The 23,464-nt window shown below is 43.0% G+C and overlaps 1 long non-coding RNA gene and 1 pseudogene across 2 annotated transcripts; one reads left to right on the top strand and one right to left on the bottom strand.

The window, feature by feature from the left end:
- Positions 1-1,784: 1,784 nt before the first annotated feature.
- Positions 1,785-21,363, bottom strand: LOC131901056 (uncharacterized). 2 transcript variants are annotated; one of them, XR_009376313.1, is made up of 3 exons: positions 20,801-21,363; positions 20,508-20,562; positions 1,785-2,317 (listed from the first exon to the last, which is right to left on the bottom strand). It is a non-coding gene; the product is annotated as an uncharacterized LOC131901056 (long non-coding RNA). The 2 variants fall into 2 exon arrangements; XR_009376312.1 differs by lacking the exon at positions 1,785-2,317 and adding an exon at positions 18,472-18,842.
- On the top strand, positions 12,218-13,039 carry LOC131901054 (14-3-3 protein epsilon-like; annotated as a pseudogene).
- Positions 21,364-23,464: the final 2,101 nt, after the last annotated feature.

Here is a 23,464-nt window from a genome sequence, read left to right on the forward strand (position 1 = left end):
TTTTGTGTCAACTTTACACAAACTAGCATCATCTGAGTGGAGGGAGCCTCAACTGAGAAAATGCCTCCATAAGATTGGGCTGTAGGCAAGCCTGTAGGGCATTTTCTTAGTTAGTGATTGGTGGGTATAGCCCAGCAAACTGTGGGGGGTACAATCTCTGGTCTGGTGGTTCTGGGTTCTATATGAAAGCAGGCTGAGTAAGCCATGGGGAGCAAGCAAGTAAGCAGTATTCCTTCATTGCCTTTGCATCAGCTCTTGCCTCCAGATTCCTGTCCTGACTTCCTTCGATGATGCACAGCGATATGGAAGTGTAAGCCAAATAAACTCTTTCCTCCTCAACTTGTTTTTGGGTCATGGTGCTTCATCACAGCAACAGAAACCCAAAATAAGACAATGATTATTTATCTAAAATCACATGTATGTGTTGATGAGTGTGTGTGTGTGTGTGTGTGTGTGTGTGTGTATACATCTGTACTGTAAATGAAAATTCACTCAGCTGAGATGTCAATGTTTCTACAAAAAGCCATAGACTGTCTAGCAAAATCCCCAGTACCAGGGATGAAACACTTCCTTTTGAGTTGTTGGTAAGGGGAGTTTGAGAGTCCCAAAAGAATATGTGGTATTGACATTGCCCTTGACCATCTCACAGAAGTTGGAGGTAAGTCTCTCTTGCTGAAAATACCATGTGCTTCAGACACCGGACTGGAAGGATCCACCTGGATCTGACCCGAAAGTCTGCACCCTGAGGACTAGTTTTCATAGTACTGGGTGCTGTGCAAGCAGCCAAGGGAAGGAAACAACAAATACACCTAACCAGCTGTGACAACAAAGTACCACAATGAAGAGCTTGGCAAAATATTGCTAAGTATATATTGTGGAATAATTGTTTTGTACACTGTGAAGATGTGTCTTTGCCAAGGCGCCTTCTGATATCTTTAATAAAGAGCTGAATGGCCAATAGCTAGGCAGAAAGAGGTTAGACAGGACTTTGGGGCAAAAAGTGAGGAAGAGAGATGCATCTAGGTGTGTGACAGACACCAGGGCACATGGAGAGGAAACAGGAGGTGCAAGAAGGAAGAGAGGTAAAAAGCCATGAGGCAAAACATAGATTGACATAAATGGGTTAATTTAAGTTATAGGAGCTAGTGGGACAAGCATAAGCTATAGGCTGAGCTTTTCATAATTAATAGTATGTCTCCATGTCATTTTTTAAATTGTGAGCTGGAGGCCCAAAGGAAAAAAAAAAAGTCTGCCTACAAGTATGCACCATCAACTGTTACATCTTGGCCATAACGAACAGAATACTGAGGATGGTAGCTCATGTGTTTAATCCCAGCATGCAGGAGGCAGAGGCAGGGGGATCTCTGTGAGTCTGAGGCCAGCCTGGTCTACACAATGGTTTTCAGTCTAGCTAAGAGTAGACTATAAAACTTTGACTCAAAAAAAAGGAGATAAAAAAATTGGGAAGTAATTAAAACGTGATTTTAATGTACCTATTGTCACAAATTGTATATTGTGGTTCAGTGCTATGCAGGGAAGGATCAAGAAGTGAGTGGAGTGTCCTAATTTTCTCTTCGCTTGTTCACTGACTCACTTACAAGGTGAGGGGAGCTCTGCTGGCCTTGCTGTCTTCTGCCATGTTTCTTTTTTTATTTTAATTTTTTATATATGTTTTAGTATTCATTTTACTTACCAACCCCAGTTCTTCCTCCCTCCCCTTCTCCCGCTTCCCCCAAGTTCTCCTCATCCCATCCCCTAGCAATGGGAACAGATCTTATCCTGGGTACACGAAATGGCTTATTTTTTAATTTTTTAATTCATTTTACATACCAACCTCAGATCCCCCTCTCATCCCTACTGCATCTCCTTCCTCCTTCCCCCGCAATGCCCCATCCTCTCCTCCAAAAGGGTTAGTCCTTCCATGTGGGAACAGGAAAGCCTGGTACATTCAGTTGAGTCAGGACCAAGCTCCTCCACCATGCGTCAAGGGTGAGCAAGGTGTCCCACCATAGGTAATGGGATCCAGAAAGCCAGATCATGCACCAGGGATAGATCCCACTGCCAGGGGCCCCTCGAAGAGACCAAGTTTCTCCCGCATGCAGAGGGTAGTATAGTCCCATGAGGGCTCCACAGCTGTTGGTCTAAAGTTCGTGAGTTTCCACGAACTTGGTCCAGTTGTCTCTGTAGATTTCCCCATCATGATCATGACCCCATCTTCCTCATTCTTATTCCCTCTCTTCAACTGGCTCCTGGAGCTCGGCCTGGTGCTTGGTTGTGGATCTCTGTACCTGCTTCCTTCAGTTGCTGGATGAAGGTTCTATGACAGGATATTCACCGATCTGATTACCAGGGTAGGCCAGTTCAGCTACCTTCTCCACTATTGCTAGTAGTCTAACCTGGGGTCATTCTTGTGGATTCCTGGGAATTCCCCTAGCACCAGGTTTGTCCCTCACACCATCATGACACCCTCTATGGAGATATCTCTTTCATTACTCTCCCAATCCAACTGCCCCAGCTTGAACATGTTCTCACTCCGCATCCCCTTCCCCCACTTCCCCCCACACCCCCAGTTTACTCATGTAGATATCCTCTGTTTCTCCTTCCCAAGGTGATTCATGTGCCCCCCTTAGGGTCTTCCTTGTTTTCTAGCTTATGAACTGCCTTTTTAGAGCCCATTCCCTGTGGTGTGATGCCTTACTCTGCCTTGTTTCTTTGATAACACTTGTGAAGAGGGAGATTCTCTAAGTCTACAGAACTAAGACCACGGAAATTAACAAAGAAATCTATCATTTTATCCCAATCATGAGCTCCTTGTCAGGTCCCTCTTTGATAAACAACAGGCCTAAAACAAAACTCCAGGTTGTTGTATAGTCTAATTTTTTATCACTACCAGAAGGGTTTCTGAGAAACTTCAAATTAAAATGCATTTTTATCTCAGGTTACCCCCTCCTATCAGTCTTATCTATAATGTTGTTCAGAGAGAGCAGTTAGGAGCCTCACTTCATAGAAGAGACACACTATGTTCAAAGACTTGAGAAGAAGGTTTTGTTTTAATGTGTCCTTTAGAGATTTTTTAAGTGCTTCTTTCCTATACAAAAGAAGAATTAGCCGGGCAGTGGTGGCACACGCCTTTAATCCCAGCACTCGGGAGACAGAGGCAGGCGGATCTCTGTGAGTTGGAGGACAGCCTGGGCTACCAAGTGAGTTCCAGGAAAGGCGCAAAGCTACACAGGGAAACCCTGTCTCGAAAAACCAAAAAAAAAAAAAAAAGAAGAAGAAGAATTATTCTCAAAGCAAATATTGCAAGACAGCTAAGTTCTACTTCCTTAAGATAGCATATTTTGACATCACTGAAAGTTACAAAGCAGAAAAAAGCAGGCAGCAAGTCAAACTCAACTCAAAATGCTAACAATGCCTATGATGCAACCTGGAATGACCTCTAACTACAAATTATACCCCGGAGACCAGAACACCATGGAAGACTATTGATCATGAGTTAAGTACAGAGAGCTGCTCTCCAGAACTGACTTTTCAAACATTAAAAAATTAATTGAACATTATATTTGGAAGGGAGGAGATGTATGAAGATGGATTAGACGATTCTACACATAGGGAAAACATTCTAGTTAAGAGACTTTAAAAACTATTGTAGATGTTTATTTGATCTTAGCAGCGTTGTCAGTTATCATAAAGTATTTCTCTTTATCACAAAATAGTAAGGATTTCAAAAGTCCAAAGGGAAAAATCTAGAAGCTTTAAAAATTGGTTTGAACCGAGCCCTAATTCTTCTACAAAGGGTCTCCAAAATCTGGAGTAGAATTATCATACTCCATAATGAAATGCTTGAGTTCTTCAACATGTTGCTCACCTATTTCATGCAAACTCTGCTTCATTGCAAACTATATAGATTTTTCTAAGGAACGATCCTTTTCAACCAGCCTTTCCACCACCATCCCGAAAGTTTCACAGACTTGTCGGTAAACCTTCTCAATCTCCGTGATTTTTGATGCAATCGCTTTTGAGTGACTGCTAAGCTGGCTGTCTTCACACAATTCTGTGCCAGCTGTTGTGTTGGACTCGGGTTCTTCTGTCTGGTTGATACATAATGGTGCCTTGGATCCCGTCTCAAACACGGACATTTCAGCCAAGTGATTTTCTTCTGACTTCTTGGGATTTTCATTAGCCCACTTGCTTGCAGCATCAGCCTGTTCCGTCTCAGTCAGCCGGCTGGGGCTTTTTAACACCTTGGATGAAGAACCTGAAGGCACAGTATCTCTTGCTGTTTTCAAAAACTGGATGGCTCTCTCTTTACATCGATGTCGAGACTGATGGAAGGAGCGCATCCTGCTTCTACTGCTGAGACTGGAGCCAAATCTGCTGGGTAGGGAGTTGTTCCTGCCCACATGTGATTCTATCAAAAAAGGAGCGCCCTGTTTATGGGGAGATCGTTGTCTTGAATAATGGGAAGAATAGAAAAATCTTCTTCTAAAGTCGTTTATCATGGCCCTGTATTCAGGCTGTCGGCTTGTGGCATACTCATCTCTTGACCATCGGGAGCCATAAGGGCCTCTTTTGTAGGGTGGACCACTTCTTGGATTCTGAGAAAAACAGCGGCCTTCATCCCATTTTTGGTAATCCACGTGACAGTAGTATCTACTGTAGCCTCCTTCATCGAGTCTGGCTAGCAGAGATGATCTCTTGTCTCCCAGAGGCGGTCTCTTTGGCACAACGGTTGCCATCACTGGGATGGTTCCAAGGAGGCGCTTGTTTTCCTGGAAGTCGCTTGTAGTGATACCATCCCTGTGCTTGATTTCCTGGAAGTCGCTTGTAGTCACACCATCCTTCAGACCACATCTCATCTCATGGAAGCCACTGGACTTCTGCCAACAGAAATGTGCACTTCCCTTCCTGTTCACTTTCAATTTTTAACCATACTCATGGCTCAGTTCAAGAATCTGTTATTGTCTGAAAATTCGTCCTTGGAACTCTCCAACACGAACGTTCCACCACTGCTGCTGAAACCCCACCAACAGCTCTCTAATTAGACTTAGGACCACTCAACAGCAGGGAAATCATGCCAGGTAATTGAAAGCTAGGAAATTAGCTGGGGCTAGTGAGGTCATGCGTCCTAGAGGAGAATGCAGTACTACCACTTGACTAAATCAGTACAATTCCTAAGTGAATTCCACTTACTACAAATAAGTGTCGCTCTCACCCCTCACCAAAAATGCTTCTCTTTGCAACAGAGAGAGACCACTGCAGTAAACCACAACCACTGAAATTCAGAGAACAAGTGTTTGTGGGGCGTCTAGCCCCAATATATATTCCACAACTCCTGTGCCTAAGGTGCAGGGAGCATCATTAAGAGGAGGAGGAAAGATTGTAGGAACCAGAAATGAAAGGGAAGCTTCACGATATTTCAACAATATGATTGTGTTGGGGACCGATTCCAGACAGCAGTGTCCTTACTTTATCAAACCTTACAAAGGCAGGAAGTTCCTGGCCTAACCCGCGGGCTGTACAACTTCCTGGAGTACCTGCTAATCAGCCAGCTGCAGGGGCCTGGGACCAAAGTGACCTCACCCTCCTTTAGGAATTTTCCATCCTTCTCTCCGTGCTTCCCCTGTTCCCCCTCCCTGCCTGAAGCCCTGTTTATAAGCTTCAACACCCAGTCAATAAACGGAGACCTCGACGCAACTCAGACTGACTTTGTCTTCCTTTACGCGCCTGGTCTCCTTTCTCTCTCGCCCCCATTGATCTTTCAGGAGGTGCCTCCTCGGGTCTCATCAAATAACCTGGCCCGCGGGACCGGGCAAGTGGCGCCCGAACGTGGGGCTCGAGGCACGGTGACCTGCCGGACGACGGACAACGGAAGGGGCCCCGGAGAGGATCAGGGTAGAGACGCCCGCACAGCATCACTCGTGCAACGCGGGAGAGTCTTGAGGTAAGTATGTCGTCCCATCGATCATGGGCAAAAATTTATCTAAAGAGGCTGTTTTTCTAAAGGAGATGAAAAGGTAATCTTAGGGAGAGAGGAATAAGGGTTAAGAAAAAGGATTTGATAAAATTCTTCCAATATGCGGAGGAGAAATGTCCCTGGTTACTGATTAATGGACCAGGAATTCACCCTCTGACTTGGAACAAGGTTGGAAAAGATATTAACAAATTAATCAGAGATGGGGAAAATGTCCCCGACGCCTTTTTTAGTTTTTATGGTGTGATTAGAGATGTTCTAAAGGAAGCAGAGGGAGATGGGCGTGTTTCACATTTACTAGCCCTTGCAGAGGATTTTCTCTCAAACTCCCCCTGCCTGACACCCAAGGGTCCAGAGGTTTATTGACATCTACCGGTAAGAGCGCTCTCTGTCCTGTCTGTGTCTCTGTCATGTTACTTTTGTTTTGTACCGGTCGATCGATTTGTACTTTGCAGGCTCTCACTGGGGCAGACGTGTCCGGACAGTGAACCTGGTGGCGAAGGGAGACGTCCCAGAGCCCTAAAGCCACCTCAGAGGTGACGATTTGGTTTAGGAGCATCTTTGGGTATCTTCCCCCACAATGGGAGGAAGTGCCACTTTGTATTTTGTCCCAGGAATTTGTCAGAGCCATTTTGTGGGTTTTTTTGTATGTTTTGTTGTGATCATTGTTACTTTACTCTCTCCTTCTCTTCAAAGAAAAAAAATTTTGTTTAACTAAACGAAAAAAGGGGAACTGCTGCAGGCCGCAGGAATATATCATAAGAACTCAGCTGGTTATGGCAAAGTCACTACCTGGAGGAATCAGGGAATTCCTCCAGAGGAAGTCAAATCCTAAGGAGTTTTTGGTGTTACTTGGCTTGTTATATATCAGCTGTATTCTGTTATAAAAATCATGTGTGCCTTCATAGTTTTCCCAATTGATTTTTCCCTAAGAAGGGCTAACAATGTGCACTGATCACTCTCTAGACATACACATTCCAGGCATTTGGAGAACAGCCCCAGGAAAGGCTTTCTCTGGAATCAGATATCTCCCCTAGCCATTTTCAAGGACTAAAGGAGACACCACCCAGGTGGTCACCCAACTTCCGAGGACTAACAGTGATAACCACCCACAGGCGAGTCTCCTGACTTATTAAGGTAAATTCCACAAGGAGACACCGCCCAGGTGGTCACCCAATTTCCGAGGACTAACAGTGATAACCACCCACATACAAGTCTCCTGACTTAAGGTAAATTCCACAAGGAGACACCGCCTAGGAGAGGTGGATGTTAAGTAATAGCTTTATACAGTTTAGCTCGGACCCTCCCTTTTATATATTGGGACTTCCAGGGCACAGAAAGGAGAAGAGAAAAGAGAATGGAAGAACTAGATGGGTAAGAACTTGAGAGGAACAAACTGAGATGGGGAAGAACTAGATCGAAGGGCTAGAAGAGAGAACTAGAGGAATGAGATGGAAGATGAGGAAGAGTCAGATGGGGAAGAACAAGATCAGAAAGAGCCAGATGAGAGAGAAGGAGACGGGAGAGGAGCTGAGAGGGGAAAGAACTAGATAGATGAGAACCTAGAAGGGTCAGAACTATATGAAGGAATTAAGATAGAACCTAGAGGTAGATATAGAGAAATCAGTCAAGAAAGGAGCTAGACATGAGAGCAGAATAGAAGCTGTGTAGAGAGAGAACTGTCACAGAATAATAAAGTGTATGAACAAAACAAAACAAAAAAAAAGGGTGCATGTCTGACTGACAGGGAGGAAGCCCCTGATGTCTGTTTGATCAAGGACAGAGATCCTCGAGTCTGGATTGTTTTTTATGTGATTGAGCCTGGAGCGTTACCCCCCCCCCCAGAGCACGTCAGGCTGTCATTGTTCTTGGAGCTTTGTTGGTTGTCTTGTTGGGGCAAAGTTTTTTCGTGTGCCCTTGGTCTTGTGTGTAATGTATTAATTGCTCTCATTGTTGACTTGACTGTGACGGACGCTATGGGACAGTTCCCTTCTTCTCTACTAGACCTTTGCCTAGCCCACTGGAAGGATGTGTGAGCCACAATAGAGGGAACTGAGTTCCCCACCCCCACTCCTTGATTGAAGTGAGATAAACAGGTAGCTCCTGCCAGGCAGGGCTTGCATACTGCAAGAGGGGCTTGCTGGCTGTGAATGAGGCCGTCGTCTCTGTGCTGATGTTCCAGTTCTTGGATTGTCTGTGTAAATGTTATTTGTTTCTGTCTACTAACCTCCCTTATTTTCCTAGAGGAAGAAGAGGAGAGAGAGGCATAGCAAAGGCCACCTCCCTCCCTCCATAGCTCTCTTGCTATCAGGACTGCAGCCAGCTGGCTGCTCTCAGGAGGGTGGGGGTGCGTGCTCTCGGTACAGGCGGGCAAAGACGGGAACTTTGGACAGGACAATGGGGACTGCCTGCAATTGACAAAAACTGTGTGAACACTAAAGAGAGAATCTGACCCTCCCTTCCTTTACTATGATAACATCAAGGTCTCTTCTGCCGGCCAGCAGCTTTTCTTGTTAACCCTTCTCTGTCCTGATATTGCTTAAAAAGAAATGTTAAATTACCAGTTCAAGATACTGGGAAAATTATGCTTTTGTTTCCACAGGAAAAATAAAAATTTACATGGGTTTTGGTCATTTGAGTTCAATGGGTTACAAATACTTGCCATCATTTAAGAGAATTGGTTTCAAATTATTGTTGGTTAAGATAAAATATAATATTTTACAAAAAATGACTTGAGATATATATAAAAAAAAATGAAACATGTTTCATATTTCTTTGTCTTGCTATTCTGCTGTTACATTGAGACTCCAAAGGGTCATAGTTGTAAAAATGTCTGTCTACTGTACAGGTATGAATGAAAAATGTGGCCACATGTATGTTTGGTTTTGAATGTCTGAGTTTGCATGTCCTTTGTGTTAAGAAATACAAGTTAATACTAGTCATCTGGCTATTCAGATACTAGTTTAAAACATAAACTGTTCTATTTTAAAAAAACTGAGAGGTACATTTGACTTATGTATTTATAGGAGAACAAATTGGCCTGGTTATTGTTACCAAACTTAGAGATATTTTCAAGATTAGGCCTAGATTTGTTTGGCTCAGATACATTTAATAGATAATGGTCCACAAACCTGTCAAGGATCTGATGAATATGGCATTTACATTATTTGATAAAAAGCTTACTATAGCAAACAGAGACTCTGAGCTCCCCAGCTCCTAGCAATGACTCCCAAGGTCTCCAAAGAAGATATGGAACAACGACAAGAAGATGCCACCTGAATTGTGGACAATGCTGTCCTGACACCTGTCCTGCCAACACTATGAAGACTATAGGAGCCTGGGATGATGGCAGTCTGGGTAATGGATAGTCTATGTTGTTTTTTAAATAGACTTAAAAGTCTGCACTCAGGTAAAGTTTATCCTTCTCAGATCTTTGATGACATTGATTACTGGAATAGCTATAGCTTTCTCAGCTTAGTAATTGATTGATCAATGGATTAATTAATTAAAGCTAATAAGTCTCTTTAAAAAAGATAAACACGTTCTAAATATAGACTTACAGATGCTTTTCATTGGGCCAAGGAAATTTCAGTCCAATCTATACTTGGTTCTCTAGATAGAAAAGACACTATGGATTTCAGGGCAAATTGATAATACTACAATTACTAAGACTATGGGTCTAAAAGTTCCAATTAAGTTCATAAGTTTTAACTCCTGTTCCTAGTTTATATCTATCTCAACAGGTTTCCACTTGGCTGACAGATACATCCAAGCATCATTTGCTGGTGACAACCTACTGCAAATGACTATGAGCCCTGAAATTGCTGAAAGCTGATATGGACCAATTCAGCCGATATGCATACCATCTCTTCAGCTGGTCAATAAAACATTCCCTCTTGTCTTTGACTAACATTCTGGCTTTCCAGGGCCTTGACAACAATGTCCCAATGTCAGCAGGAAGTAATTACAGAAGAGAGAAAACATCGACCCTGTTTCCCCCCCACTCCAGAATGTTAGCTCAAAAGGGAATTTCTTGTCATAGGGAACCTGAGATAAAGTTCCAAGTTGCTTGAGGATAAGGAACTCTGTCAGCCATCATAAGGCTTTTGGCCTTGTGCTTCTGCTAATTACTGTTGGCTCTTATATTACTGATGTCTTAACTAAATGATGATTCATGTCTGGGTACCACTAAACTGAGGATGCTAGAATTCCAATATCCACCTCTGAACCCATGACACACTTGCAGATGGCAAAAACTAAATAAGGGGAAGCTCGATTTGCCATTGATATTGGGAAAACTCTTATGTTGTGGTCCAATTAGTCTCTGATATGGAATTCTTTGAGCAGAGAGGCAGATACACTCGAGAACCTGTGTCTATGACTATTGCCCTCTTGTTAGGTATTGGGGCATCACTGCAGGGATTGGTACAGGAACTACTGCCCTCGTGCAGAACAACCACCTTATGCAGTTACAAATGGCTATGACTACTGACCTAGAGGCCATAGAAAGATCCATTTCTGCTCTGGAGAAATCTTTAACCTCGCTCTCTGAGGTTGTGTTACAAAACATAAGAGGTCTGGATTTACTATTTTTAAAGGAGGGGGGATTAAGTGCAGCCTTGAAGGGAGAATGCTGCTTTTATGCCCACCACACTGGTATTGTCAGGGAATCGATGAAAAAATTAAGGCAAAGGCTGGCTCAAAGCAAAAGGGAGTTTAAAAATCAGCATGGGTGGTTTGACCTTTGGTCCCTGAGCCTTTCAGCGGTTGACTCGGTTTACCAAAAATCAGATTGATTCGGCCTTACCACGACACGTCTCGATTCATTATCACAGAGTAGATTCCGAGGAGGCCGGCCAGGAGCCCCATCAAGGACTCAGATTCAGTGTCCTAAGGCCCTAACGTCCCCACGGTCCTGCTAGAGGGTACTCAATGACGGGAATAGTACAGGGCCCACGCCGGAGACAACAGCATACAGAGGTCGCCCGAGACCGGCTCAACACGGCATGCTGCTGAGCGTGGGAAGCCCCCTGTGTAGCCTAAGACAGGGACTCTCTCGGACCACCCCGATCATATGGACTTGGTCCATTTTTGAGAAAAGAGGGGGAACTGTTGGGGACCGATTCCAGACAGCAGTGTCCTTACTTTATCAAACCTTACAAAGGCAGGAAGTTCCTGGCCTAACCCGCGGGCTGTACAACTTCCTGGAGTACCTGCTAATCAACCAGCTGCAGGGGCCTGGGACCAAAGTGACCTCACCCTCCTTTAGGAATTTTCCATCCTTCTCTCCGTGCTTCCCCTGTTCCCCCTCCCTGCCTGAAGCCCTGTTTATAAGCTTCAACACCCAGTCAATAAACGGAGACCTCGACGCAACTCAGACTGACTTTGTCTTCCTTTACGCGCCTGGTCTCCTTTCTCTCTCACCCCCATTGATCTTTCAGGAGGTGCCTCCTCGGGTCTCATCAAATAACCTGGCCCGCGGGACCGGGCATGATTGCCTAAAGAAAAACTGAACAGGGACAATACCAATCAATATGCTAAGTTGAAAGCGGGAAATCTCACAAGGTTCCACCCCTAAACAAAGAACCACAGGCTGCCGGGGCAGTGGTGGCACAAGCCTTTAATCCCAGCACTCGGGAGGCAGAGGCAGGCGGATCTCTGTGAGTTCCAGGCCAGCCTGGTCTGCAAAGTAAGTTCCAGGAAAGGCGCAAAGCTACACAGAGAAACCCTGTCCCAAAAAACCAAAAATAAATAAATAAATAAATAAATAAATAAATAAATAAATAAATAAATAAATAAAAATAAACAAAAAAAACTGTAAACAAAGAAAAAAAAAAGAACCACAGCTGCTAAAGAATTAGTCTTCCCCAGGGATGATCCTTTTAACTGGTTCCCAATATCAAGTGGTCAGTTCTGAAATCATATACATATACAAGCAACATTAAATAGACTCAGAAGATTGTATTTATATATTTGCGTGTGTGTGTGTGTGTGTGTGTGTGTGTGTGTGTGTGTGTGTGTGTGTGAAAATTAAGGAATAGAGGTCATAAATTTGAGAGGCACCCAGGAGGAGAGGATATGGAATGAAATTAAACAGAAAAGGAAAGGATGTGATTGTATTTTCACTTCTAAAATTTTAAAAATTAAATAGGACATAAATATACGAAGCACCGCCATTTTTACTGGTCGGTCTAGGAGCGAGAAGCTGAGAGTTGAAGTTATCTGCTTCCATCCTTTGTGCATACCCTGCTGGAGCTGCTGCCACTATGGATGATTTGGAGGATCTGGTGTACCAGGCAAAGCTGGCAGAGCAGGCCTGGCGAAATGATGAAATGATGGAATCAATGAAGAAAGCAGCAGGGATGGACGTGTAGCTGACAGTTGAAGAATGAAACCTTATATCTGTTGCATATAAAATGTGATTGGAGCCAGAAGAGCAACCTGGAGAATAATCAGCAGCATTGAAGAGAAGGAAGAAAACAAGGGAGGAGAGGACTAACTAAAGATGATTCGGAAGTACCAGCAAATGGTTAAAACTGAGATCAAGTTAATCTGTTGTGACATCCTGGATGTACTTGACAAACACCTCATTCCAGCAGCTAAAACTGGCGAGTCCAAGGTTTTCTATTATAAATGAAAGGGGCCTACCACAGGTATCTGGCCGAGTTTACCACAGGAAACGACAGGAAGGAGGCTGCAGAAAACACCCTCGTGGGTTACTAAGCTGCTAGTGCCATCACCATGACAGAACCCCCTCCAAAGCACCCCATTTGTTTAGGTCTTGCTCTCAACTTTTCCATGTTCCACTATAAAATTCTTAATTCCCCCGACCATGCCTGTAGGTTGGCAAAAGCAGCTTTTGATGACGCCATTGCAGAACTGGACACACTGAGTGAAGAAAGCTATAAGGACTTTACGCTTTTCATGCAGCTGCTACCTGATAACCTGACGCTCTGGACCTCAGACATGCAGGGCGATGGTGAAGAGCAGAATAAAGAAGTGCTGCAGTATGTGGAAGGTGAAAATCAGTGAGACACAATAAAGCCAACAAGAGAACACATCTCTGACCACCTTCCCTCCCTTCCGCTTCCCTGGGAAGTTCCCCATTGTCACTGAGAACCAGCAAATTTGACTTTCATATTTGGTCTCAGAATTTAGGTTCCTGCCCTGTTGTTTTTCTTTTTTTTCTCCCCTCCTCCTTTTTTAAAACAAAAAACAGTTTCAGAAGTTCTTAAAGGCAAGAGTGAATTTCTGTGGATTTTACTGGTCCCAGCTTTTAGGTTCTTTACAACACTAACAGGACTGCATAGAGGCTGTTTCAGCATTACTGTATTGCTCCAGCCACAGGCAGCAACATCATCATTAGAAATGGAAATGACGTTTGAAAGCCATTAGACTTCTAGGTGATGCATCTAAGAAAGATTAATCGCACGATAGTGGCAAATGTAAAACGAATTTTTAAAATTAATTTATATAATAGCAAAAAATCATAATATTCTAATAAGTTTCACTAGTGAAAAAATTAAAGTACCTTAAAATACAAGCTTATAAAATATTTATTTAAAATATTGAAAATGTAAAATGAATTAAAATTAATTTATATAATAGGAAAAAATCATAATGTCATAACAATGTGGTCTTTTATTTTCACTAACCCTATTGCTGAAGATACCCATATTTGAGTCATAGAACATGGCAGAATCAAGTTGGTAATGACCTAAATGTTTCATCCCTGCTGGCTATGTGCAGGAAGGTGCTATGCAAGCTACCAAAGGAGAGCAGTAATCATCAGTCACACCTATCTATGAAACCTATGAGCCACAACAATGATCAGCCTGACACATGGCCATTGGTGTAATAGTAGCTCAAACAGTATTGGTGTAACCAACCATTTTTGATTGGATTTGAGTTCCTCTCCACAAGATGAAACCCATACTAGCACAGTTATCAGACCAAGAACATACAGCTAGCAGTCATAGGCCCTAGGGGAGAACTTACCACTATGATGTTGCTAAATGGACATAGTATTAAAGTGACTCATCATTACAGCCATAGATCAATGTATCTCTTATCCCTCATCTAAGGAGCTTTGATTTACAGTAAATGGTGGTTAACATCGTGGCCCACAACTGGCCAAGGTGCAGAGAATAAGAGACAGAAGAATGCTCAGCCCTAAAGGGAACCTATGTACCTCATCCTACCCTCACAAAGTTCAGAGATCATTGAGGAAGAGGACAAAGAAAGAGTATAATAATCTGAGGTGGTGGAGGAATACAAGGAACATCTGGACACAGTAGGGCAGATGCACATATGAACTCACACAAACTGCAACACCATGAAAAAGAAAACAAACCTGAGCAAGCCCAAGGCAGACCAAATCCCAGCATGGAAGTGGGAGCTGGGCACACAATCCCTGCTGTGGGATGGTCTGTTTGTCAAGTGTGTTGCTAATTAGTCAATAAATAAAACACTGATTGGCCATTGGCTAGGCAGGAAGTGTAGGCGGGACAAGGAGGAGAATAAAGCTGGGAAGTGGAAGGCTGAGTCAGAGAGACACTGCCAGCCACCACGATGACAAATAGCATGTGAAGATGCCGGTAAGCCACGAGCCATGTGGAAAGGTATAGACTTTCTACTACAAATGGCGAGAATTATTTTGGGGCAAAGAATCTAAGTACACCGAGCTCTTTTGTCTGTCTACCTTATTCCTCTGGGATAAAATTCTGTCTACACAGCTTCCGTTCTGCGCTCATGCCTAGCTCCTTTCTTGCCTGATTTCTCTGTACATTTACCTGCTGTCCTCTAACCTCTCTCTTAATTCTCTCATCTTAGTTCCGCCCCATCTAGGTCCTCATCCATCTAGTTCTTCCCCATTTCAGCTCCTCTCCCATCTCCTCCTTTCTCATCTTATTCCTCCTCATCTTGTTCTTCCCCATCTGGCTCTTCCTCATCTTCCATCTTGTTCCTCTATTACTCTCTTCTAGCCCTTCAATCCAGTTCTTTCCCATCTCAATTTGTTCCTCTCCAGTTCTTACCCATCTAGTTCTTCCATTCTCTTTTCTCTTTTAAATCTAGTCCTTCTCTGAAAATAAAACTGCCCTTTTATCCCTTTGACTCTTATCTCTCCAAGATATCTCTGCTCCCACAGTTTCTGGCAAGTATGCTCGGTCGATAGGCAACTTGACTAGGCAACTTTCATCACAGCTAGATGTACCTGTAAGTTGGAACCCTTTAGTTCTGAGTTAATTCTTAAGGGTGGATCTAAAACTAGAGGTAAGATTTTGGAAAGGAGAAGGTTAAACTTAATTAGCACATCTGCCAGGCCTTCTCAAACCGATAGTCTAGATGCTTAATTCTGTTCTTAAAGAGTACAGAGGTATCTAGGATAAGATATTTTCATCCATCTGGGGATGGTCCTGGCCAGATGCTGCTTATGATAATAATTACAGAAAGGCCTGAAATTAGGAATCCTGGCTGTTACTGCCCAGAAGGTTATCTAAATATCCCTTTAATAGAGGGGAAATTGTGCCCAAAGAATGATGGAAAAGCTACAATAGCACACGAGAAATTCATAGCAGGAAATGGCTTACAATCAAAAGCCAGTATCACCAAGACTCCTTGAGCCTCAGCTTGACCTCTGGAAGGCCCTTGGCTTCTTCCAGGTATTAGCTTGTCATAATCAGCTGAAATCCTTCTTCATGTATTTTTGCGGCTTGCAGCAGCTCTTCCAACTTTCCAGTCTCTTCAATATAGAGAGACAAGAAATAGACAAGAAAGAGAAGAAAGATGCTATGTACTAGAAGGCAGTTAAGCACACACCCTGACACAAAAGGCTGGTACTCTATAGGTCTTCACTTGAGTCCAGAGAATTCTGCTGGCTTAGAGCTCTATCCTGGCCTCTGTAGCCTGTGTATTCACACAGATAACTGGTCTAGGAAGAGCTACTCTAAAGAATTTAAAGGGAACCAATGCATATGCACATATGCTACAAGTGGAAACAAAGGCAAGAAAGGGGAAAATAAATAGCATGATGGATAGGACCTACACAAAGAAACAAATTGCACTGCAATAAAGTCAAATAATGACCAAACACATTGCTAATAATTTTTAAAAGTTCGTGGGAAAAATGCATTGACATAAATTGCACACATACACACACACACACACACACACACACACACACACACACACACACACTCAGAACAAAATTAAATTGCCCAAGAAATGTTGAAACAATAGAAAATTTTGAAATGATATCAGAGAGCTCAGGAAAAAATGAAAAGGAGACAAACAAACAGAAACAGATATTAACGAAGATAGCATTAAGGAGAAAAGACATAACTAAGATCATGAGAGGTAGATTGGATTATAGAAAGAGAGAAGGAGAAAGGGGAGATTGGTTGGAGAAAAGCAGTATAAAAATGAAAGAAAAATATAAAAGACATAGGAACTTAATGTTGTAAGACAGAAATAGGAGATCCAATACATATTGATTTTCCAGAAAAAGGGACAGGGCAAAATGGAACAAAAATTACTCAAATCTGTGTTAGACAGTTTCCTTAGTTTCAACATGTTTGATTATTTGAACCGAATATCAAATTGGATCAAAGCATATATGATTTATTTGATGTTTTAAAACACTTGATCAAAAAACACATGGCATGCTATGAAAAATGATATTGAACAATAAATGTATTGATTTACAAGGCACAAAAAGATATATATTGAAACCGACCAAAATCATACATGTAGAAGATCATATTAACCTCAAATCTTCATCTAGAAGCACTAATCATGAATGAACAAGGCAATCTTTAAAACACAATATGTTGCAAGTGTTGCTTAAATAGAAAGCCAAATATTTTTAGATATACATGAATCCAAAGAATATCCTTCTTTTTCCCCATAAATATATGTATATATTTCCCATTTATTGAAATTGGATCTTTTTCTCACATAATATATCCTGATTAATGTTTCTCCTCCCTCTAATCCTGTCGTGATATTTTATTTGTGCTGAAATGTGGTGATATTTTATTTGCATGTTAATAAAGTTTGCCTGGAGATCACAGGAAATAGCAAGCCGTTTTAAGTAAACACAAAAGTCAGGCAGTGGTAGCACACGCCCTTAATCCGATCACTTGGCAGGCAGGGTCTCTGTGTGTTCAAGGTCACGCTAGGGAACAGATACAAGCGTGGTAGCTCACATCTTTAATTCCTGTACCAACCATAGAGACCCTGGAGGTCTGTACACGTAGGCAGTAACAAGCAAGTGAGCTAGCTGGGCTAAGAGTCAATGAGAGGGCAGAAGAGCAGGGCAATAAAAGCCTGGGTAGACAGGAAGTCATGGCATTTTGGAAGCTACAGAGCTGGTGAGGTAAGGTGGTTGGTGGCTCTCACTATTTCTCTGATCCCTGAGGCTTTCACCCCTATATTTGGCTCCCTGTTCTTTTTTAATAAGACCCCTTAGAAATTCGTCTACATAATCCTCCCAGTTTCTTCCCACCTCTTTCTCATTCAATCCACCCACTTTTTGTCTCTCATTAGAAAACAGACATCTAGGGGATAATAATAAAATGAAATATAAAAAACTAAAATAAAACAACTAACACATCAGAATAGGACCAACAAACAAAGGGGAAAGCATCCCCAAAAGAACAAACAGACACAGAAACCTACTTGAGCAGAAGATTATTTGACACATAGACTTGGAGGATAGGAGACTTGACCTCCCAATCCGGGCTGCTGTAGCGCTGTCTCGCTGCTCTGTAACATTCTGGGATACATCATGAGGACAGAAAGGCCAGGTGAGGGGGCAAGAGCAGGAAGGGAGGAGCGAGGGAAGTTTCCCTATCTGCAGTTCCACATGTCAGCGCCATCACAGTAGCAATCACTTTGAACTCAAGCTTCCTAAGGGACCTTCAGTTTCAGACAAGTACCTCTGTTTTCTTCTCTGAAGTAGTTAAATGTTGAAGGATCCACTGGGAAAGGCCAACTTACAACTACAATCCATTTTTAAGAATCCATACAGTACTGGAGACAGACAATAAAGTGATTAGGATTCATTTTAGGAACATCACCTCTTCAGTGTTTCAGCCCATCTGTGTATGTTGTCTTTTTTTTTCCTTTTTTTTTGTCCTTTATTTTATTGAAACCATTTTTTCATATAATATATCCTGATTAAGATTTCCCCACCCTCTTCTTCTCCCATTTTTCTCCCAACCTCCATCCCATCCTAATCCACTCACTTTCTGTCTCTCACTAAAACGCAATTCCTTCTTAAAGTACGTAAAGAGGACTCATTTAACAAATTAAAGGGATTTATAAATAAGAGCAAATTTCTGATAAGCTTTAGCTCTACTGAAACAAAAGTTTAAAAATAAGATACTTGTGGAAATAATGATGATAAAATACAGTATGTTAGAAAAAGTGGCAATCTAAAATTAGTATCTTCTCAAAATAAAGCCATAAAATTGAAACCAAGTATAACTACATACTTTCTAAGAATTGGTTTTTGTTTGTTTATTTGTTTGTTTGTTTGTTTGTTTTGAGAAAGAATTTAAAGTTGGATGGGTAGGGAAGGGTAGAGGATTTGGAAGGACTTGTGGGATGGGGAAATCATGATCAAAGTATGAATTTAAATATTGTCTTAAAGAATAAAATGTATAACAAGAAAACAAAATGCCAATGCAGAGCCTGGAGAACAGTGGCAAAATGGTTCCCTGGTGTGGTAGCTTGTTTCTCTACTGCTGTGACAAAGCACAGACCAAAACAATTCTGGGAAAGGGTTTATTTGGCTTACAGGTAACAGTCCACTGTGGAAGGAAGTCAAGGCAGGAATTTGAGGACAGAAATCTGGAGGCCGAATCTGAAGCAGAGAATATGAATGAATGTTGCCTGCTGGCTTCTGCTCTGCCTTATTATGCTACCTTTCTTATATAGCCTATGTCCACCTACCTAAGCAAGGGACCACTCACAGTGGGCTAGACCTTTCCTCTATCAATCAGCAGTCAAGAAGATGTCCCACACACATGCCCAAAGGCTAGCTAATAAAGGCAGTTCTTAAACAAATGTTCCTTCTTCCCAACTTGACAAACAAAACCAAAAATCAGACAGTATATCTGGCATATACAAGTGTCTGGTCTTGAATTCCAGTACTAGGACACAAAAATGAAAAGAAATGGTCATCTTTTTTAAAATATTGTGTCAGTTGCTTGTTAAGACACATAGCAACAGGGACACACAACCATTTCTAATAGAAATGCAAAATAAGAATGCCACTTTAGAAATGGTGTGACAACACCATACCATGCCAAACATTGACATACTATTCTCCAAAATATTGACTCCCCCCAACACACACACCTACAAGGATGGAGGTATGCCAAAGGAAGAAAAAAAAGTCTCTATGAAATTGCAGCAATATACACAATAAAATGAATATAGACATATTGAATGATAACACAAAGTATAGAATAAATATGTATGCATCCACACTGATATAAATAAATGTGAATGCTGCGACTTGGATGTAAGTTGCTTCCGACAGGTTCATATGTTTAAGAACTTGGTTCCCATATAGTACTGCTGTTTGGGAGGCTGTGGAATATTTGGAAGACAGGGTCTCCTAGCTGGTGGATATAGATCACTAGAGGTGGGTTTTGAAGGATAGAGCCTACGCAGATTCTGGACCCCTTTCTGCTTTCTGATATTTTAAGCCCGGAACACATCTGTCACATCTTCTCCCACCATACCGTTCTACCTAGTCTTTTCTGTCATGGATGGTCTGAGTGCTGACTCTGAAACCAGGAGCCCCAGAGTGAAATTCAATCAGATGCTTTCTAAGGCAGGGACGGTCTTTGAGGTTTTCTCCTAAAATCAAGAGGGGTTTTCTCAGCTGCTTGATGCTCTTGTTTGTAAAGAGGAACTATCCATTGTTTTCACTTGCTACCATTACTATTGTGACTAATCTTCTCTTGATTGCTTGCCAGCAAGATCTACATTTTAATAGGGTCCTTGCATTTGAGTCTTCTCATTCTTGCTTCAGAATAGTTAGTCCCCTTAGGAAGCATTATAGAGCTCTCTGTTCTAACAGCCTAACTCCCAGCATTGGCAGGCATTGTTTATTACTGCTCTATAGATGGAGGCAGAAGTCTATTATTCTCCCACCTGTAGCTTTTAGTGTCAGGACAAAGTCATCCCTAGACTCCCTGGCTCCTCTTTACCTCTCAGTATGAAGTCTTTTTCTTATAAACCAGCTTAGGTAAGGTTTAGGAGGACCATCGTTCTTGGCCAGTTTATGGAGAAAGTTGCCCAGTTGCAATGGGCCAAGCATCCCAACCATCAGCTCCCTTGGACCTCACATTCATTCTCTTCCTGCTCTCTGCAGTTCTCAGAGCCCCCTAACCTCATAGGCCCTCAAGTCCCACCACCAGCCCTAAGCACCGCCTTGTGGTTTTTACACAGAAACTCTTCCCCAAACTTCCCGTCACCCATACATGGATACTAGGAAACGATCTAATGATCAACTTACACTTAAAATGTGAACTTTTAATGGATAACGATCTTGATCTTTGTATAAATATTTTCTGTATAAACAAAAATGAAAATAATTTATATTAACTTATGGTGTCTTCTATCATCGGTAACAATTATTCTAAACAGTGGTATTTGGGTTTACAAGCCAGGTTTAGCAGTTTTTCTCTTTTAAGAGATGATCAGCCACAATGAAAGTCACAATTATGGTACCCCTCCTCTCATTAAGTGACCTCAGCAACTATCATTCTATAACAATTAGATATCAGTACTTTAATACTGAGTACATACATGAATCCCTGAAGAATGATGTTCAAATGTAAACTGCTGGGTAGGTCTGCAGTAGAGAATTCTAACTTGCTCCCAGGGGAAACTTTACTTAGAATAACACTGCATAAAAATTAATCTAAAGGAGACTTGATCCTTGACTGAAAATTGGAGTCTTTAATTCCATTCGTCTACTACACCAAGGATGCTAAGTTATTTACCTTTGGGATGGACTTTTAAAATATTACTAAATTCAGAAATGATCCCTGACCTGTATGTCCCCTCTTGAAAACCCCTGACCCCCACAAACCATAACACTGACAAAAATGAAGAAACACAAGGCAACAAAAAGCTTAGCAAGTAAAGGAGTTTGCTGTGCTAGCACAACAACCATAGTGTAAGCGCCAAGTCCCAGGGTGGAAGGACAGAACTGACTCTTGAAAGTTGTCCTTGAACCTCTACATGAGGTCCTTCACACATGTGCACACAAACACAGATACACACACACATACAGACACACACACACACACACACACACACACACACACACACACACACACGCGCACACACACAAATAGCACGTTTCAGAGATCCAGCAGCAGTCTACAAGACTCCACCTACCAGGGTGAGCAGTACAGCTGCCAGGATGGCCTTAGGTCTGCTGACCCAAGCTTCCAGGTCAAGGTGGCGAGCAAAGAAGGGGCCTCCAAGGCTGACCCCGGACCTGCTAGAGCAGTGGGTTGGTAATGTCCCAGAACCAAGAGTACACAGGAAGTTGTGACACCAGAGGAGACTACAACCCATGGACTGATGGTCTCATATTGAGATAGGAGAGGAGAAGGGCTTCCTTCCAAAATCTTGGGCTTCGTGTTGAAGAGCATTCAGGTGGATGCTGCCCCACATCACCAGAAGCAGGGTCCACCGGGGGCACAGGACATCAACAACCTTGTCTCAAAAGGCAGATCGTCCAGGTCCCTGAGGTGGAGACAAGGACACATCAAAAGAAGAAACATTGCACCCACCTGCCCTCTTGCCTACCAAACCTTGGGCCCAGGCCCCCACCTTAACCGTCTCCTAGGCAGCACCAGGAAACCATTGTGACCTACTTCCAGCTCTGTCACAATCTCTCTCCTCTGCACAGCCCTCCACCTCCCACCCCTAACCTCCCACCTCCCGACCCTACCCTACACCAACTACCAGGCACTACTCAGGAAACTTCTCTTTCTGTTTTCTAACTTCCTCAAGACCCTATCAGGCATGGAACTCTCTGTATTCTCTGTGGACACCCACCTACCTGTGGCAGGGCCTAGGCACACACAGGACTCAGCTCTCTCAACAGATTCAAGTGGAACGAAGAAGGTAACATCAAAGCTGAGGGACAAGAAGCAATTCTCACTCTTAGCACCAGGATGCCTGCAGCACCCACCCACCCTGTCTGTCCTTATGCATTTCCCTCAACATTCCCAGTGTCATCACACAAAATTCCCTCCAGGGTCACAGATCCATGGAACAGAAAAAAGTGTCCATAGACAGTGGGTCCTCCCAACAGCCTGCATGAAAAAAACACCAACAAAACAACAAAAGATTCTCATTTGTTCTCGCCTCACTTTCTCTCTCATTTATCTATCCTCCTCTACCTCCACCTCTACCTCTATCTCTGTCTTTCTCTAGGCCTCACTCCTATGTACAGTCCCATCCCTGGCATCCAGGGTAGCTAGGCCATGATGAGTTGGGAAATGCTTTGCACTCCCCAACAGGAAGCCTTCCTTCCATGAGCACTGAAAGTCTCCAGAGGACCTCCTGTTCATGGCTGACATCTTCCATCATTGAGCCTAGAAGAAAATCACCCTCCCTAGCACCTGGAGACAAGCCTGTCTATGCTCTTCCAACTCTCCCTCTCTACAAAGCCTCCTGAAGACATGTCCTGAGGCTAAAAGGGGAGCTTCCTGTTGCTGGGGGTTTGGGTGGAGGCCCTGACTTTCCATACATGCTTGCCACACCACTCCAAAGGACTGTCCTGACACCTTTGATGATTCCTACACAATGCTCTCATCCACCATGCCACAACATGCGCCTGAGACCCAAACCTAACACAGGATGCACCACTCCAAACCTTGTGCTCACCTGAGCTGGAGCTGAAGGATGGCGCCCTAAAAGGCTTCCCTACATGCCAACCTGTCCTTCCCCATCAACCTGGATCTGACCACCATAACTCTTATATACTGTGCCTCTCAGCCACCTCTTATGGATCCAAACTGGACTACACCACATTAACCCAGGCACTCAGAAACATTCAAAAGACACACACACACACACACACACACACACACACACACACACACACACACAAACACAGCAATTCTAAGACTCCAGATAGTACCCTCTGTTAATTTCAGAGCCTTCTCCAAGTACTCTTCCTGTTGAGATGATGTCTGGACAGGGAAGTGCAGGACAAGGGGCTTTCCGACTTTTGAGCGTGGGAGTTCTCCGTGTTTAAGGCAAAGTGAGCTAGGCAGGAGAACACAGGAAGGAGTATGCTGTCTGCATGGTTGTCCTGAGAGACCCAGAGGAGGCTTGTCAGGGGAGGCAGGGACCATGAAACCTGGCCACCATGGTACCTAAGTTCTGCCTGGCCTCTTTGTGAGCACACCAATGACGATGCTTCTACTGGGATTCACTTTGAGCCAG

Source organism: Peromyscus eremicus, unplaced genomic scaffold, assembly GCF_949786415.1.
Source record: "Peromyscus eremicus unplaced genomic scaffold, PerEre_H2_v1 PerEre#2#chrX_unloc_2, whole genome shotgun sequence".
Lineage (NCBI taxonomy): Eukaryota > Metazoa > Chordata > Mammalia > Rodentia > Cricetidae > Peromyscus > Peromyscus eremicus.